At 37.9% G+C, this 18,651-nt stretch overlaps 1 protein-coding gene across 5 annotated transcripts in view; it reads left to right on the forward strand.

Annotated features, from left to right (window-relative positions):
- Nucleotides 1-18,651, forward strand: part of LRP1B (LDL receptor related protein 1B) — a 1,302,041-nt gene that overhangs the window by 149,576 nt on the left and 1,133,814 nt on the right. The gene's annotated exons all lie outside the window — the stretch shown is intronic.

The following is an 18,651-nucleotide window of genomic DNA, read 5'->3' on the forward strand; positions in this document are numbered from 1 at the left end:
CTGCAGCTGTGGACCTGGAAGCCCTAAGGTCCCTGGCCTCAGAGGCCATCTGCATAATGGGCCTGCCCCAAACCCATGGATCCTGGAAGTCCTAGTGTCCCCAACTGCTCGCTAGGTGAGCTGGCAAGAAACCAGGCAGGTTTCCAATGGAACTCTGCACATGGTTTGTTGAACCTTATGTTTCCCTGAAACATTTTGAGTTTGATGAATATGCATTTTCTGACAAAAGAGTTTATCTGAAATTCTGAACTAGCTGTACTCTCAGCTTCCAAAATCCTCTGGCCCTCCTGCTGGGTACATTTTAATCCAATACTAAACACAGGAAGCCACTCTGCTTAGATGTGCCACTCAAAGTCACTCCCTCAGCCCCATGTCTAATTAGAACCAAGCTGATACATATCAAAACAATCAATGCTTCCAAGATGATAGGCTTAACAGTGTTCTTATGAACATGTAAAATGTATCATGCCCAGGTATCTGTTAGCAGATTGGTTTTAGTAGACCCTGTTAGAGAATTTATTTCAATAAAGTTATCAGCTTAATTTCTTTACCTCAGCAATATCACATAGCCAGTAGTAACATGTTTGTAAAGAGCACTTGTTTTGGAAGTTTGTGGTATGACGCGGGCCACATGCATGCTTTTCAAAATAATCCAAATTATGAAATCACTTACTGATTTTTCAGGATGCTATAACAGTTGTTTACTGTAGAAAAAAATATTTAAACTGATCAGTCTCTCTTCAAATGCCATTGCTCAGGGATCTGAAGAATATTGAAATATCTGAGCTTAAATCATCCAAATGCTTGAAACAGCATACAAAATTAGTTTCGTGAGCTATATTTATATGTTTTTCTAGCTTGGAGCTAAATCATATATTATGGTGAATCATTAACTACTGACTTTTATAGCAAATCCTTATGGAGCCCAATTTTAGTTTGGTTGATATTTTTTAAAGTATGAAGTTATATGGACTACAAATGTGCATTAGACAGTAAATTATGTGTTTTTAGCATTTCTACAGATTTAGACTTTTCTTGGGAGAAAACATAGAGAGTGACCTTTGTTTATAATATGTCCTATTAAGTGTGCTGCATACTATACCTTGATTCTTGTCACCTCCTAACCTTTATGGGAAGTGATTTTTTCATCATCTGGGAGAGATGCACAATTCACTTCCTCATCCACATAAAATTCCAGTTGATTTGCTGTATTGACTGACTTCAGCGTACATCTGCAAGATCAAGTACTCTCCATTCACTACATGCCATAAGGGGGAAGATGTATCCGTTGAGACTGACTCTTGACAATTTAGAATAAGATTGGAGGCATTTCTGTTTCCCAGTTATAGTTCAATTGAAAAATAAATCAGACCATAAAACTTGACCGTAAGTTTTTGTTATACTTTCCTTCTTTGGAAATGTGGTTAATCAAATATTTTTGCAATCAAAGATTTGTTCTAAGACATTCAATCTGTTTTTCTTCATAGTCATGTCTGTGACTCTCTTTTTGGATTTAATAATTTTCTTCTGCATATGGAGCCCAAAATTGCATTGGCCTATTTTAGGTTTTTGTGTGGCTGCCATCTCCATAGTATTTAACTAAATACAAAATCTTAGATTAAGGGACTCAGCTCCTATGGGGCCGTAAATGTACATTGCCTGACAGAAAGATATCTACCTTGTTTTTCATATTCACCTCAAGAATCCATCACTATTACTGTCTTCTCAGATTCATCCTGCCATTGAATAAGTGGGTTTCTGATTATTCTTCTCCAGATGCATGCCTTGCATTTTTCCAAATCAGCCATCGTTTTGTTGTTCTACAGGTTTCTAAGATCTATGGACCATTTTGGATTATTTTTCTGTCCACAAAACCTAATTTGGTATCACCAAATTTCATTATCTTGCTGTTTAATCCTTCTGAGGTATCATTGATGAAAATATAAATTAAGACCACATGCTGCAAGGACCAGTCACTACTTGATCCTTCACAATTTACCATAACTCATTAATATTCTGTTTATGTCTTTCAACTAGTGCTGATTGAAAAATTGCAATTTATGTCTGAGGAGAAATTCTAGCATTTTGAAATTTGTTTTAATCTTAGATCAACATTGCAAAATCAAACCATTTTGATGATCCTAAATCAGACACTCAAACTACAACTCCAATGAGGCACTATGGCAGTTCAGTTCAAGCTGACCCAAAACTAAACATTTTGATTGGTTCAACAAACCAAAATGTTTCAATTCAGATCAGACTCACCTGAAAAGAAAATACTTTGTTTTACTTATTTCAAAAGAAAATGATAAAAGAAATTGAAATCAACATTTTTATCACAGAAAATTTTGATTCTGTGGAAACTTCATTGTCCGTTGAGCAAACATGTTGATGGTAAATTCCTGACCAGTTCTACTTTCAGTCAGTGGCAGTGCATGTGATTTGTTCATATCTCAGCCAATTTGAATGAATTTAGAGTGTAAGAGTTCATCAGCTACTGTATCAAATCCTTCCCTAGTTCTTAATACATTATGTCTGTCACTTTCACTTTCTCCACTAATTTTGCAATTCTGTCCATTACAGTAATCAAATTTGTATGGCTAGCTATGTTATATATAAACCCCTATTGCTTGTAAATCGTGTTTCATGGCCTTCTTAGACTCTGACAATACATGAGATGTATTGTCTTGGTGTTACTTGTAATATGTTATGGTAAAAGGATGCCAATTCAACTCTATTGCTTTATGTCTTCCTATAGGACAGTTAATGAATAGACATTAATTGTAATCAGTAGACAAATCTCATGCTAGTTAGGAAGAAAAGGTAGAGGGAAAATAATCTGATGCCAGTGCTGATTCTTCTCCTTGATTTAATCCTTAAGAAGGGATGGGTGGTGATAAATGTAAAATTCAAATAAAAAAGAGAGATTTGGACTTAATTTAAAGATAAGCGTGGTCATAAAAGTTTGTCTTGCCTCATAAAGGTAAGGCAGGCAATTCATTGTAATATGCAGATATGGCAGCCAGGCTGATAATATTATGCAGTAGGCTGTGAGTAATGATGCTTTAAGTAAAAGAGTGTAACACATTTTAGAATTTTTCACTGCATTCCTTTGTTCTTTGCGGCAGAGAAAACAATTAGATTTAAAACTCTCTGATTAGAAATAGCACACTAGAATGGGCAACTGCAAATCGGCTGTCTGTTTTGCATACTGCTTGAAGTATTGTGGAAGATTTTTATATAAACAGAAGATATATTCATGGTAGTTGGGTACCTTTTTTTCTAAACTGAAGGAATCATTTTAATAAAAATGATCAATTTCCCTCTTCTTTTATAGCTTTTAAAAGTGTGTGTGTGTGGTGTGCGCGTGCGCGCAGAGGAAGCATTCCTTTAAGTTGTAGATTCTTCACAAGTCTTTCTGTGTGTCACTTAATAGCCTTCTGAGAGAACTGAAGTCTCATTTTGTGCTTCTGTGAATTTAAATCCAGGTCACAGAGATGTTAAATAGCAAATGACACATTTACTGTGCCACCCAGCTGCCTTGTATAATGGAGCAGGAATGCTTTCTGAACAGTGACAGCATGCCAATATTAAGTTATAGACAAGTAGTTTTGTTTTGCAGGCTAATGCAGGATTCTGCTCACATTTAATAGCTACTTAGTCCTAATGCTAACTCACCTCCTGAAGAGTATAATATCTACAAAATATATCTCTTTCCTCACTGAAGAATTCTTAAAATGTTCATTCCCAATTGTGAAAACGTTAACGCTGTTCAAGGAGTTATCATTATGGTTACTATACCAAAGCAAAGACTTCCGCTCCCAGGTGATCAGCAATCATGTGATATCACCAGCAGGCTGTATCAGCTCTGGTGAGCTTGGAATTTTCTTTCAGTTAATATATTCTTACAGCTAAATTTCCTAAAAGTTTGTTCAGTTCCTCATAGTAACTTTTATATTGCTCTTTGGTAAATCAGAACCACTTATCTTCCTCCTCAGCATTGTGGCTGGTCAGACTTTGGAGCATTAGCCAAACCATACAAGAAAGAATATATCTGGCCATCTGGTTTCTCTACAGTAGCCTTCTATCAGGCAGATGGAGAAAGTATTCCATCATAGCTGTAGATTAGGATTTTAGAGCCGGGTAGGGTGACCAGATGTCCCGATTTAATAGGGACAGTCCCAATTTTGGAGGCTTTTTCTTATAGGCTCCTATTACCCTCCACCCCCATCCCGATTTTTCACACTTGCCCTCTGGTCACCCTAGAGCCGGATATGTATTACTACCCTAAATATCCATTCCCTAATAATATCTGAAAAAGCCAGTCCAAACAGCAGCTGATATGATCTACAAACAAGTACATGGAAACAGAAATGTTTATTTTTATCATTATCCTTGCCTTATAATGGCTTATACCTGCTGAGCAGACAAATGTACTCTGTGTCTCCCACACAGTGGAGACCTCTATATACATTAGATGGTTTTTCATTTCATTTTTTTTTAGAATTAATATTTTAAATGGTATTCTTAACTTTGCTGAGCACTTCCTGTGAGGGTTATGTTTTTTTCCCCTCTAGCTCTGTACATGGACCTTTTCACTTCCAGTAGTTTATATTGTGATTGTACTGTGGGTTTTCTGGCTGCTATCTTGGCCACACCTAGAGATTGAAATGGGGACCTCCAGGGCTAAAAGCACGAGTCTGCAGTTTGAGCTATGAAACCAGGTGCTCAAACTGAGAGCTATAACAGATGCACATCCTCTGGGGATCAGTTACATAAAGGGATATATATCACACACTGCTAGTGGGTTTTGTACTTCCTCTGGATAGAGGTAACTCATTCTGAGCATCTGAGGCCTACAGCAGTTCAAAACCTATACAAGCCTTATCATAAGGCTTATGTGATGGCCAAGATATAAAGAGTCATGTACTCGGAGCCTGTAACAGACCTATACTTCTTGGCCAGATCCGCAAAGAAATTTAGGTACCTAACTGCCACTTTAGACACCAAAGTCCAAAATTTAGATCCCCCAAACCCCTGCTCAGCTGGTGCCTAGCCCTGTAGACACCTAAAGTCCTGTTCATGACTAAATTTCTGCTGGTGGACATAAACAAAGCCACTGGAGCTCTGATGTTACTAAGCTCACACCTAAGCCCCAGTGGGATCTTCCATTACTTTCATGGCCCAATATGGTATGTGCTCTCAGAGACTGTGCACTAACATGACTCAGGAGGAGGGTTACGATGGTATTTCCCCCTGTCCTAGGAGCCTAGTGGTTACCACATTCACCTATGATGTAGGAGACTGTAGTTCAAATCCATTGTCTGCCTGATTCAGAGCAGGGACTTGAACCCAGGCTTCTCATAGCCAGCAAAAGTGTGAGACTGACTCTACAGTCTAATGATTAGCACATTCACCTGTGAAATCCAGGTTCCAGTCCTTGCTCTAATTAATATTTAAGTATTTCATGCAAAGTTGAACAGCTTCATTCCAAAATACCATCTATCCTAGTGGGTAGGGCACTCACTGGGGAGGTAGAGAACACAGGGTCAAGTCCCTGCTCCATAAAAGAAAAAAAGACAGAGAGTGGATTTTAATCCAGGTCTCCCACACCCTTTATGAGTGTACTAACCACCAGGATTTTGGGTATAAGGGAGGCACCTTCTCCTAATTTGTTTGCAAGAAAGGGCTGACCTAGCTTTGGAACCTAACTCCAGGAGAGCGTTCACAGCTGAGATCCCTGACTGGAGATAAGTTTCTCTGTCCAACCTGGATTTAGATGTCTAATTTTCTTTCAATTACCTTTCTTTGGATTTCCTGCTGACTAGCTTAGACAGCTCCCTGCTCAGCTTGCTGACTTTTGGGAATGCCATTCAAGCTATCGCCATGAATTGTACAGGGAGCCTGGGCACCTAACTCATCATGCCTAGGTGCCTAAAGCTAGACAATGCAATGTTGAGCCTAAATAGCCTTTGTGGATCTAGCTCCCTGTTGATAGGATAGAGGGGGACATAAAACACAATGACCCTGTTAGATAAGTAACATAGTAGGTTACATAAGCAGCATCTGGGGTCAGATTCCATCTTTTATTATTGTTGTTTTATAGTGCCCACATATGTACTGTGCACTGCACCGAAGAGACATGAAAGGTAGGTGTTTACTCTGAAAAGTTTTCCTCTAAAGGGCCAGTCCTACAGAAACTTACATATATGCTTAATTGTATGCACCTGGAAAGTTCCATTATTTCAATAGGACTTCTCAGGTGAGTGAAGTTGAGCACATGCATAAGTGATTGCAGTCTAAATGATGAACTTGACAGATAAGTGAAGATATAACACAAATCCATATGTTAACACATTCCACGTTCACACAGTTATGCAGATGAGAGAGATGATTTTGGCAGCAGCAATTTATATGGACTAGATGTGGGGCCAAACTTTGTTGAAATACTAGCTAAACACTCAAGGAGTTTCAGAGATGCCTTCTCCCCAGATAAATCGATTTGATTCAGTGCATGTGAGCTACAGTCATCCTTGGCTCTCTCACTTTTCTCTCTCCCCAATAACTGAGGTCTTTTAAGCTGAAAAAATGTGCTTGTCTTCTTGTGGACTCATCGGTATCAAGACTTTCCCCAGATAACCTGTTCTAGCTATTCACTAGTCCCTCAGTCTAAACCATCAACCCTTCTAGCCTGGACTCTTCTTGTCTTAAACCTTTGGTCCACCAATCCCTTCCATGGCCTCCCCGGATATCTCCTACTTTCCCTAGCTTCCTTAGCACCCACTTGCTCTCAAATCCGTGGTGAACTCGTGTACTCTGATGATGGGTGCGAATGCTTGTAATTCAATAAAAATAAATGTGCTGAACGTAAAAAAAAAACAGGCATATTCTGCCATCTATTGATCACATTATGACATCCTGTATAATTCAATACATGCTTGTAATCAGCCACAAAAAAAAGCAACTACAACCTACTGTGTTTAATTAATAAATTGGTTCTTTTCTATTTCAATTTGTTGTTTCTAATCAACATTTTCTTTTTAATAAAGATATTTTAAAATATCAAGACTTAGGTCCTACATTATTGGAAAATATTCATAAAGTTGATTTATAGTTTCACTAAAAAATAAAAATCTATTGTAGGAAGGAAATACGGACATAATCTGACAGCATTCAAGGATCAAAGCAAGACAAAGCTGCCTATTAATTGCTCATGTTAAGCATCCTATTGTTGTCTATGAGATGCACGCACTTGATTTCTGACTTGAAGGAGGTGACTAAGGATCACGCATTAGCCTATTTTTTATCAGCTGGGATCCAGATAATTTAATTCATTGCTATAGCCTCTGCCCTTCCCCTCCCTCAAAAAATGTGCCCAGCTACCTTTTAAACTAGTATTAATAATGTTTGCTTTTATTTGGTGCCTTTGGAAATGTTCTGTAATCTGACAAATACTTAGGCAAAGACAATCCATCTGAATTTCTGAAAGATTAGTCCTATCCTTAGCATCAGTCCAATTCATACAAAACTGTCAGGCTGGAAATAGGATGAAGTTTAACAAAAAACATTGAGAATCAGAGCTAGAATTTAAATATAATGTTCTAGCTGTTCATAGGCTAGAAAATAAGCTGACATTTAAATGAGTTCAGCAATAATCAGGTTGGAAATAACATGGACAGAAGGGGTTCATAAGATAGAATTATTCAGAATAATTTAAATTAGTTCATTAAATACTATAATGTGACTCCTGTGGAAGGTTAGCCAACCAGCCATGTTCTCTCTCTCTCACGATGCAGAGTCAGGGATCACTGCTTGGTTCTTCATTTTTGGAACTGCCTTTCCCCCTTGATCCCTGTGGTATATGACAATAATCAAAGGAAACAATTGGTGGAAACATGTCTCCAGAAACATATTAGCTAAAAAACACAACTGTTTCAAATGCCAGGCTCCTACCAAGGAAGTTTAAGACTCTCTCAACCAAAGCCCTTGCCCACCAAAAGATGTGATTCCTCCCTCCTTTCTTTATAATTACTCGGTCACTGCTGATGCTTCAATGTTTCTCTTATAACAACATTACCTAGCTTGCTTCTCTGCTACCTGGCACTTTCAATTTGGCAGAACTGAGCAACTGTAGCCCTACAATGTCTGTTTGCCACTGACTACTGTTGTTGCATCTCTGTGCCTTCTAGTTGGTAAGCAGCCATATTATGTTTTCCTTTTCTCTGATTACTGACTCTATGGCCATGTCATCCCCCTTGCCTAGCAGAATTTACTAACCTGGTGCATCTTCTTTGAGCTAGAAGAGCAGTTTGTGTGAGATATTCAAAGGGCAAAATGGTACAGAAGAATCTGAATGAACTAAATAAAGGTTGTGACCTGTTCACAATCTTTTCCACTTGTTAAGGGTTTTTCCCCACTTTGAACTTTAGCGTCCAAAAAGTGGGGACCTGCATGATCACTTTTAAGCTTAATTACTGGCTTAAATTTGGTACGCTGCCACCAGCCAAAAATATAGTGTTTGGCACACTTCCTGCTCCCCCAAAACCTTCCCTGGGGAGCCCAAGACCCAAACCCCTTGGGTCTTGAAACAAGGAGAAATAAACCATCCCCCTTCCTTTCCCCCCCCCGAGACTTTTCCCTCCCTGGGTTGCCTTGGGAAGCTACACAGATCCAAACTCCTTGGATCTTAAAACAAAGGGGAATTAACCATTCCTTTCCTTTTCCCCCCACCAATCCCTGGTGAGTTTAGACTCAATCCCTTGGATTTCAAAACAAGGAAAAATCAATCAGGTTCTTAAAAAGAAAGCTTTTAATTAAAGAAAGAAAAGGTAAAAATTATTTCTGTAAAATCAGGATGGAAGATGATTACAGGGTACTTAGATTTATATAGCCTAGAGGGACTCCCCGCCCCCAAGCCTGAGATTTAAAGTGACAGCAAACAGAGGTAAAAATCCTTCCAGCAAAATACACATTTGCAAGTTAAGAAAACAAACATAAGACTAATCCGCCTTGCCTGGCTATACTTACAATTTTGAAACATGAAAGACTGATTCAGAAAGATTGGGAACACCTGGGTGTATGTCTGGTCCCTCTTAGCCCCAAGAGCGAACAATGAACAAAAAAAAACAACACAAACAAAGACTTCCCTCCACCAAGATTTGAAAGTATCTTGTCCCCCCATTGGTCCTCTGGTCAGGTGTCAGCCAGGTTCACTGAGCTTCTTAACCCTTTACAGGTAAAAGAGACATTAACCCTTAACCATCTGTTTATGACACCACTGTTGCATCCCATTCCCTAAAGTTCAAATTCTGCCTTGAATTGTTATCTTGATTTCAATCAGTAGTAGTTTCATTGATTTCAATGGGAGCTTTAGTAAAAATAGGGAGATTTACTGAGGCCTCAAGATTTAGCCCTAAATAGGGATTTTATTTAAAAACACATCTTAGTACAGATGCATCTGAGAGAATCAGCTTGAGCCAAGAATCATGCATACAAGTGTTTTGCAAATTTTCCTAATGAATCTTGGACCCAGTTCCTCTGCTATCTCAGCAAAAAGTTTCCTAATGTAGATTTTCTATTGTGCCAAGTTGTGTGTTGTTGCAGGGCTATGAACTCCTGGAGCAACTAAAGATTAGATTAAGACAACTAAATTCATTTTATCTATGACCAAAAGCACCTCTGAACCCAATGAAATACATAATTCCAGCATTTCACTTTGATCCAAAAAAAGTCCAGAATTATGTAATTATAGTAAAGGTGGCATTATGATTTATTATGGCAAACCTTCACACTTTTCTACAGCTCAAGTAAGGTCAGCTACAAAGCAACTATGTTGCAGAAAACCAAGAGAGACACCTATAGTGTAAGTGCCAAGAATGTCCATTTTTATTTTCAGTTTCCATGTTTTTGTGGCTTTCGGGTAGACCATAACATTTTACTTGTATTTAAAAACTTGAATGTAACATTCTTGAAAGGACCCAAGTTATTATCACTAGAAAATTAACTTTCTTCATTGAACCAGTACAACAGAGAGAATGACAGTCCTTTACAAATGCAGCTGGTGGAATACTTCAAAAATGATTTGTGAACATTTGTTCTGATAAAAAACCATGAATTGGTTTGATTGTATTCACAACTGTTTGAATTCATACTCCATTAACATTTGTATGAATGATTTGTTTTGCTCACAAGAAAATTTGTGTAGTGCAAAGCTCTTGTTTTACTTATGAGAAAGTGTTTGCCCCAGAAGTGTCATGATCATTTTGACATCCCTTCACATTTTATTAAAAATGTCACTCATCCAGTCAGGAAGCAGAAACAATGCATTGTGTCTTAGCTGACCAGTCAGACCTTATACATAAATAATAAGTGACAAACAGACAAGGATAGTCAAAGAAAATATTTCGCAAACATTTCATAGGCTTATACACCTTTGCCTACAGATTCATTCATAATTAATATATATGTAAAAATCAGCTTATCAGAGATACTTTATGGAAAAAAGAGTTCTGCTCATTAAATAAATGATTCACTGGGAACAGTTTGCCCAGTTCTAGTTGTAGATGTGCCTTAACCTTGACCCAAAGGGAGTGCCCTTGGGAATGAAAGTAATTCTTTGCTCATACTAATTTATATAATCTTTATATAAAGTGGTTTCTTTACAATTAGAAGAATGGAACAAAGTCAAGGAAAGTCTTTTCATTGACCCCAGTGATCCTTGGATCAGGCTGTAAATATTTCTCTCTCTCAGTACAGTACATGTGTTTTCTATAGGTGTTTTCTCAGATACCATCATGCAGAATGCCTTAAAATGGCTAACTAAATAATGAATACAATTATTACTAGTTGGAAGTTTAAAATTACTGCCCAGAAGTTCTAGAAAAATAATAAGAAATCACCAATATAGTACTACAAAACTCCATGCTGGCATTCTGGTGACCAATCACTCAAGCTCTGCTTGAGTTGTTATTACGTTATTGGTATTCTCAGAAGAACTATAACAATGTGTTACATGAATATTGATCTAATGACCTCTATTTCATATAGTGTGCATTTGAATATGTTTTCACCTTCTTTGCCTGTACACTTACGGCCTGCACTCTTACATTCATTCTCTTTTCCCATTTTAACTGAAGCCTTCTGTACAAACAAACGTGCACCAGGTCAGTTAAACCAGTGCTAATCCCTGAGTAGACACTCTTGTTTCAATTTGTATGGAATATTTTAGTTTACCTTAAACCTCTTCCTAATCAACTTAACCTAACCCAAAGTAAACTTAGAGTATCCAGTGTTTATCACTTTTTTAAACTTAGGCTTTTGTCTACACTAGCACTTTTGTCAGCAAAATTGTTGTCAGTCAGGGATGTGAAAACAACACTCTCCTGCTGGCATAGCTATTGCCACTCATTGGGGGTGGTTTAATTATGCCAGCGGGAAAGCTCTCTCCCATTAGCATAGTGGTTACACGGGAGACCTTACAGCTGTGGCACTGTAAGGTCTGTAGTGTAGACATAGCCTAAACAATTTTAAAATTACAGTGTAAGTTAAATCATGACTACGTCCTGGGCAAGCCCTTATTCCATATCCTCATCTGGGTCTCTTTCTCTCCCATATATCCATCTTTCTTATATTTTTTGAGGCAATGTAGACTATGTGACACATTTCCTGGACAGTCGAAGAACTGGTGCCTTTTGAGTTATTTCCTGGGTTGATGGAAATGATTATTGGGTTTATGCTAAAAATAGTCGTCATAACACTCTATGCTCCTATTTAAATCAACAGCAAAGAAATTTCTGAAATTTTCAAATACCAAAAAGAAAAAAAAAGAGTGATTTTTGGTGTAATGTGCTAAATTTTGCTCTCATTATGACAGATAAGTGTAACTCAATTGATTTCAGAGACAGTCATACCTGAGTAGCTAAGCAGAATTTGGCCTAATAACTATGGGATCCCAACAGTATAATCTGTAAGAGGAGGACTTTTTAGAGAGTGCAACTGTATGGACCAACTTTTCTTCCCTAGGATGTTGTCACACAACTCCAATTAAAGTCAATAGGAGCTATGCACAGGTATTAGAGGGAAGAATTTGGCCTTCCACTAGTTTATTTTAAAGTTGAATCTAAAACATAATAAAAATAGAACTGAAAATTACGCTGACATCAGATGCAAATTAATCATGTTAAATTCAGCCAATTACCAGTTAAACTGTAAAATAAACTAGCTTTTGGCTGAATCTGGCCTTCAGCTGCGGTACAGAGTGATATATAGTACTAAGAGTGCTTTCTACCTGAAACACAGTGCCTACTGCCTGCCCTAAAGGGATGCTTCCATTTTGCTCAACAAGCAGAGCTACTGCTTATTGCTTAGGGAAAACAAGGGAGGGGGGATTCAGGTTGAATCTCAGTAATGTACAGAATGCGCACACAAGTGGGATGGGAGGTACTGAGAATTGGCTGCACGTTCTAGTCTGTTGCCTCAAGTTGGTACCCAGAGATAACATGAAAATATTAGACCTGATCAGGGAAGTTCAGCTGCATAATGGGTTTTTTAAAGGGTAATCATTTACACCACCCTGTGTTTTCACCTGATATTTCAGTATCTATCCATCTCAAATATTTAGGTCCAATAATACTAAGGATTTGAAGCTTGTGAGTAGGGCTAGAAAAACTCAATGAAACATAAAGGTTTAGTTCTTTGCTAATGATCTCAGCATTTGCTTGCTCTTTCTATTTCTTTATACAAAAGAGATAAGGGATAAGATTGAGGAATCCATTTTCAGACATGTCTGAAAATTAAAAACTACTGTCTAATCTAAAAGAAAGTTTTAGGTGAAGATGGAATCTGGAAGTCCTGCCTGCTCATATGTGAGTCCTGAATGGCCAGGCTGATTTTACTGGTGCTTGCTGGCAGACACTTCTTACATTTTAAACAGAGCCCAAACCCCTCTCAGATTTGATGAATAATTCAAAGAGAATGAAAGAGGAAACCATGACACAGCTCATAGGAGCAAAAGTCTGGAGGCAGATATACAAAAGATCCAGCAAAAGAGGAGATAATGGTATTTTCCTACTTCTAGCTAGTTGCCAAGAGGTGAATGCTGATTGGGATACAGGGAGCCTCACACTATTATCACTTACAAGCAACTCCACTAAAGTCAGTGGCATGTCAATGGTACAAAATCGCTGTAAGTGAGAGGAGAATAAGACCTAATGTATCTAGTAAGGAAGAAAAAAATGAAGACGGTAAGTATCAGAGTAAAAAAAAACCACTATGTTAGAAAGAGATAAGGTATTGTTTATGTAAGAAAAATAATAACTACTGTGAAAATATCATGGGCTACTGAGTAGTAAAAAGACAACAGTTCAGGAGATAAGAAAAGATAAATCCAGTACAGAATAAGAGAATTATGAATTAGAAATAAGAATCAGCATGGATAATTCGGGAAAGGAGTAGAAAAGTCATCAGGGAAGAATAAGCATGGTACATTTGGTAATCAGAGTTTGGTTTGGTTACTGTAAGTTTAAAATAATGAGCAAGAGTTTTCAAGACTAGCACTATACATGTACAGTAGAATCTAAGGGTTACAAATACCTCAGGAATGGAGATTGGTTGTAACTCTAATGTTTGTAACTCTGAAAAAAACATTGGGGTTGTTCTTTCAAAAGTTTACAACTGAACACTGATTTAATACAGATTTGAAACTTTACTATGCAGAAGGAAAATGCTACTTTCCCTTTTTTAAAGTAGTTTACATTTAACACAATACTGTACTGTATTTGCTTTTTGAGTGGGGTGGGGCTTGACTGATCTGTTCGTAACTCTGGTGTTCATAACTCTATTCTACTTGTTCTATTGGACAAGACCATCAGCTGCATAGGTTTGGAATAGATTAATAGCCATTTATCATTTGCTAATCAGTCCTAAAGCCTTTGGGTCGTACCTCTACTTACTCTACTAACTGCCAACCTGAAGCAAATACTCACCAGCAACCACACACCACAGAACAAATACACTAACCCAGGAACCTATCCTTTCAACAAAGCCTGATGCCAACTCTGTCCACATATCTATTCAAGTGACACAATCATAGGACCTAATCACATCAGCCACGCCATCAGGGGCTTGTTCACCTGCATATCTACCAATGTGATATATGCCATCATGTGCCAGCAATGCCCCTCTGCCATGTACATTGGGCAAACCGGACAGTCTCTAAGCAAAAGAATAAATGGACACAAATCTGACATCAGGAATCATAACATTCAAAAACTAGTAGGAGAACACTTCAGCCTCTCTGGCCACTCTGTAACAGATTTAACGGTGGCAATTTTGCAACAGAAAAGCTTCAAAAACAGGCTCCAGTGAGAAACTGCTGAACTTGAATTAATATGCAAACTAGATACTATCAACTTAGGTTTAAATAGAGACTGGGAACAGCTGAGCCATTACACACATTGAATCTATTTGCCCATGTTCAGTATCCTCACACCTTCTTGTCAAACTGTCTTAAATGGGCTATCTTGATTATCACTACAAAAGTTTTTTTTTCTCCTGCTGACAATAGCTCATCTTAATTAATTAGCCTCTTAGAGTTGGTAGGGCAACTCCCACCTTTTCATGTTCTCTGTGTGTATATATATATATATATATATATATCTCCTCACTATATGTTCCCTTCTATGCATCCAATGAAGTGGGCTGTAGCCCACGAAAGCTTATATTCAAATAAATTTGTTAGTCTCTAAGGTGCCACAAGTACTCCTGTTCTTAACACTGAGTAGTACCATTCTCCCCAGGAATCCCATTGACTTTAATAGGAGAAAGGTGCTATTTAGCATGAATTAAGGTGTCTGGCCCATAGTGATCTTAGAACAGTTGTGGGCAATCTGATGCCCATGAGGGTAATCTGATTGTGGGATGTGAGACATTGTGCTGACATTGACCATCCACAAGTAGGGCCCCTCCCTGCCCCCCACCATTCCTGGCCAATGGGAGCTGCGGGAAGTGGCAGGCAGCACGTCCCTCCGGCCTGACACTTTCCACAGCTTCTATTGGCTGGGAACAGCAAATCACAGCCACTGGGAGCTGCGGGGGGGGGGGGCTGTGCTGTGGGCCATCAATGTCAGCAAAATGTCTTGCAGCTCACAATCAGATTACCCTCATGGGTCGCATGTGGCCTGTGGACCACAGGTTGCCTACCACTGTCTTAGAAGTTATGCTCAGTGAAAAAAGAACTATGATACTCTCTGTAAAAGAAGGATGTTTTTCAAAAGCCTTTCAAAATTTTCTACCGACTGAACTAACTTCATACTGTTCAAGTCTTAGAACAGGTGATGTCAATTAATTCCAGATGAAGTGCTGTTATTCCTGGGTTTACGAACTTGAAAGTGCAGCCTAATTAAAATATAAGATGATGAATGAGCACATATAAAATATTTAGTAATAATGAGTCTTGTTAAAGTGACCGATATCTACCTAATAGAAATAATAAATGTGATTAAGTTAAAGATAAATTTTAGGTGCTGACCTGACCAAGCCATATAGAAAAGAAGGCCTGGGTTTGAGAGGTGTCTGTGTTTCTACCTATCCTTTGTAATTATACTAGCAGAGAGAAGCCCTTCCTCGTCCCTTAATAGTCCATCACCAGGGTCATTTAATTTCTAACTGACATATACGGAGTCTCTCTCATTTTGGAAATGACTGGGTAGATCTACAAATATAGCATCAGTTTAAGTCTGTGAGATAATATCACGCTGGATCAAGTTATTATTTCTATTACAAAGTGTCGTAAGTGTGAGTGGCACTTGGGAGGTGAATACAGTGGCATGGTGATGTCATAGATTGAGATAATGAAGGAGCAGCTGGAAAGATGGAAAGAAAACAAGAGGTACCCAGAGTCATAAAAGCCAAAGAAAGAGTGTACAATCCTGCACTAGTACAAATGACGAGCTGTGTGGGCTGAGAAGCATTTTGTAAGGATCACATGCTGTTATACATGGAGGAAGGCACAGAATGGTCTAGAGAGAAGATGTCTTCTCCTCACCAAGCCTCTGTAGAATTGATCAGTGTACAGTTTGCTCACAGTGTGCTGTGAGCTAATTGGTCCATATATTTACACATCATATGAAATTAATCCACAGAAACCTTTTCAATTAGACACACAGCTAGGTCATGATTTTGGGGTGGTGGCCTGGAGGATGAACCTCTTGGGCAATGCTGAGAACTCACTGGGCAATGACAGTTCTTCCTTGTTATGAGGTTAGACCTTTGTCCATTCCAGTGATTCTAACAAGTACCAGTTTTAGCTGGTGGGTGCTAAAGGGAGAAAGAGGCCTTTTCCTACCTTTACCCCACAAGTTACTGCAAAAGGGAGACATTTGACAATACTGGGGAAACAGTAAATCTGGCTATACATGAAGTATTGTCGGGTGCACAAAGTAAACAAACTGAAACAATAGAGAAAATAAGTATTTTGCTAACATCTTTCAGGGATAGTAATCTTAAGAGTTCTTTGTGACTATAATTGGTGTATATTTTCGAGACAGATATATCATTTTCAAGTTGACAGTGTTCCTTTAACTGAAATAAAATGGATCCATGATGGTCCTGATCTGTCCAGCACCTAACAGAATTTTTAAATCACTAAACATCTAATTTACCAAATGGAATAGAATGAATCCAGGCTATGGCTGTCAGATGCATTTCAAACAATTGCTCACAAAACTGTTTACCTGAGTGAGCAGAACAGATTATAAAGAGATTTTCATTGTGGGGAAAAATCAGGCACATTCAAGGGAGAAAAAAGTCCCATTGACCTTTTTATTTGAAGAGGAGTGAAACTGATCTCCTAGCTAAATTTTATACTTTCACAATGCCTTGAAACAGATATTTTGAAGCAGACATTCTTGGGTTATAAATCTTATTTTCTTCCATCTGTTACTGATGTAAATTAAATGATTAAAAATCTATTTTTTCATTATTAATCAGGATATTGCATTTTTCATAATTCCCTCATCCTGGAAAATGAAAACAGATAAATCAAGCTCACTTTAGAAATGTACTGTAATCAGAACAGTTGTATGATCATTATTTTTATATGCTAGTACCTAGTGGCCTCAATCAGGGAACATGACCCTGTTAAGCTAAGCACTGTATACACATATTACAAAATAACAGTGCAAGCACTAAAGAGCTTTCAACCTTCTAGCTGTCATGCACTGCCACAATATTGCAGTTTTTCCTGCAGTATTTGTGAGACTAACAGAAAACAATGCTTCATTTCATTGGACTTCCTCTGCTGCAGCCCACTAACAGGTAAGACTGTCATCACTGATATTGCTTGTGCAAAACAAAAAAGCTGTGTTAATTTCATGCTTCATTAGGCACAGTGTTTGCCAAATGAGAGAAGGCCAAACTGTTTGGGAAATTTTATTTTCAGGCTTCTAAGATAGTATTAAAAGCCATGAAGAGTAGGTATTAATAAATAAAAAACAGACAAAGTACTGCCTGAACTGTTTCTCTTGAAATTACTTTGAATCCCTTAGCATTAATTACACATTATTTTGTATCAAATCTTGAGCAATTGCAGACAATTATAAAATTGTAATATCAACAGAGGAGTTTGATGACAGGCTGCTGAGACTAGAGTTCGAATGATTTGGAGATATTCAGAATGATAGGAGAGAACTGAGAAATAATCTTTCTTTCTCTCTTCCTCTCTCTCTCTTTTCCCTTATGTTGCTTTACACTTTTTTAAAATTTAAAGGGATATAAATTCATATAGTTATATAAAATATTTTATATTATTTGGTCAATGTAATTAGAATAAAGATAAAGTATAGTTAAGAAAAGGGAACATTGATTTTAAAATCAGTCTAGGTCTACGAGTATCGTGTTTACTTGAATGATTAGTGTGAATAGGAAGGTTTATTTCCCCTTGGTGAGCTACGGTGCATTTTTCTCTGCATATTAGAGTGGTTATTTTTGCTAAAAGGGAAATGCATGACATGGTGACCTTTTAAATATGAAGATACACTTTAAAGCTTCGGAGGTTAAATGCATTGTCAGATCCACTGTAGATCTCAACTTTGATATTTTGTTCTTCCTGCAAATGGGGAACTGACACTGACATCAATGGTTGCTCTGTCCATGAATGGAGAACCAAATATGAGAAGTGAGTTCTGCTCTGTGGATCTGAAAGGAAAATATTACATTTCAAGCCCAATCCAACTCCCATTAAAGTTATGAATTCCTAGTCATAGATTTTAATGTCAGACTAGTCTGATCTCTGACTCCCTGAATAACACAGAACATAGAATTTCATCCAGTGGTTCTTCCATCTAACATGGATGGAAGCTCAGTAATTTGACAATGGGAATACTGACAGTAACAGGAGTTGGATCAGGCCCATACATCCAGAATACTGGTTTGACCAGTATGATGTATACACAAGATTCACATGAGATTTTGTCGATCAATGCAATGGCATTAGGCTCTGATCCCTCAGTTAGATCCACACTGATCAACTACAGGATTAAGGCCTTTGTGTGTAACTTAAGATGTGTGACTTAGATCATAAACAAGGAAATAAACAGCTGTCAGGCATTTGAACTGTACATAGTGTATCCTAATATTAAAAGTATTTTCCATAGG

This window comes from Gopherus flavomarginatus, chromosome 10 (assembly GCF_025201925.1).
Source record: "Gopherus flavomarginatus isolate rGopFla2 chromosome 10, rGopFla2.mat.asm, whole genome shotgun sequence".
Classification (NCBI taxonomy): Eukaryota; Metazoa; Chordata; order Testudines; family Testudinidae; genus Gopherus; species Gopherus flavomarginatus.